A 2,159-nucleotide genomic window follows, 5' to 3' on the forward strand; every position below is an offset into this window, starting at 1 on the left:
ATATTACAAAAATAACAAAAAAAAAGGTAATTTTTTATAAAACCAATAAAAAAAAGGAAAAAAATATATTAGTGTAAACGAATTTGCAGATATATATCAAATAAATTGCGTATTTTTTTGAAAATATTCAATAGTTAACTTATTGTATTGATAAAATATTTATAGTAGTGTAATTACAAAATAGAATGTGTCTTTTATTGTATTTTTGGTTAATACTATCATTAATTAATTAATATAATAATTAATAAAGATATAAAATGAAAATTGAAAAAGGTAAAAAAAGGACAAACTATGGGATGAAAATCGTAATTTAGTCTATAATTTAATAAAACAATATAGGAGAAAATATAACATGATCAAAATATCTTTAATTTAACTAACCAATTTTAATTAAAATTAGTCAAAGGAACTGAAAATGAAACAAAATAATAATTATAATTAGTTTTAAAAACCTTATGATAAATGACAACAAATGTAATATACTCCAACATTAAGGAACTGTTTGGCAATTGTTGAATGGTTCGATGTAGAATGATTAAGAGACTCTCATGATATAATACAAAATGAAATATAATTATTTGTTAATTGTGTACAATAAAATTAGGGCTCTTAATTGTCAAGGGAGATTCAAGATACAACATAATTCAGATGGTTTTAAAACCATTAAAAAACAGATTTTTTTTCCAAACAATATTCACCTTTTAACTATTCAAATGTTGCATTTTAATAGAACTATTAAGAAGATTTCAAATAACCCTTGATATATCACATGCAAATTGCATCTTGATATTTATTATTACCAAAAACTTGTGAGTTGACCAAAAGGCCCTCGTCGCCTTCTCGTATTTGCAACAACCTAACCTACGTGGGAAACATGAGAAGATATTTTGCTAGTTGCATTGTGTGGACAAAATTGTCCTTTTCTTTCCACTTTCATGCTTTTAATGCCCGAGTAAATGTTTTGTATAATATCCTTCCATAAATCTTTTTTAAACATTTTACAAATATGGGAAATTCACCGAAAATGACATTCCTTTATTTTAATTGGTTTTCTAATTAGTTTTCTCTTGTTTTACTTAAATGTTATTATTTATACTATATTATAAAACATATGATAAAAACTCTTAAAAACCATTTTTTTTATGCATGAAGTATTATTTATTGATGTATATTATTTAAAATTTAAGATCATAAGTAAATTATGCATAAGTACAACTTATTAAAGCTCCATGTTTGAATTCGTGTAAACATAATCAAATAGAGGATAAACATATCGTTTTAAAATATAAAAAATTTAAAATATAATTAAGATAATTATCGAGTCGAATCATTATCTTTATAAAAAATTTATTGTTAAGTCAAAAATAAATTACCTCACTATTTGACCTAAATTAAATTATAATAAAAAAATGAATTCAATAAATTATAAAAAACAAGAACTTTTAAATGGTATATTTGATATTAATATCGATATATTCAAAAAAAAATTATGATGTCTTCAAATTTATTTTTATTCAAAAGTAAAAACATTATCTTTCTCGAAACTACATAAATCGTGTTATATTAACAAAGACAAAAAATAAAACGAAATATTAAAATGAATATGTATCTCGCTGCACTGCGTGAGTACCTTCTACTCTTAATAAATGGTATCTTTGTAATTTATGGATGTAGTTAAAAAAACAAAAAAATTACAATTTATGTCCAAGTCAGCAAGTGGCACCTCCATGAATTATGGACATGAATAGAAATTGCAGAGTTGTCACCTGCGGACCTGTCAGAAATTGTTTTTTGTTTTGTTTTTTATCTACCTCCGTAAATTACAGAGATGTCACTTGCGAAAGTAATGACATTTGGGTAAAATCAGAATAAGAATAGTTAGAAAACCAATTAATGAGGGAGGAACGACCATTTCGGCTAATTTCCCTAAAAATATTCGAACGATTCATTTCAAATAATTTATAATATAGAACAAATTAGTATAAATCAACAAATAAATGTGGTTTTTATTTAGTTCATATTTACATAGCATACTTTACACGTGATTTAGGTTTGCTGGATTGAAGACATCAAACAACCCAAACCAATCAGCCATGCCAGATCCAAAAAATTTATTGAGTGGATTTTTTTTTAAGATGGATTGAGGGTTCGTAAATCGT

Source organism: Cynara cardunculus (genome assembly GCF_001531365.2).
Source record: "Cynara cardunculus var. scolymus isolate 2C chromosome LG 11, CcrdV1, whole genome shotgun sequence".
Lineage (NCBI taxonomy): Eukaryota > Viridiplantae > Streptophyta > Magnoliopsida > Asterales > Asteraceae > Cynara > Cynara cardunculus.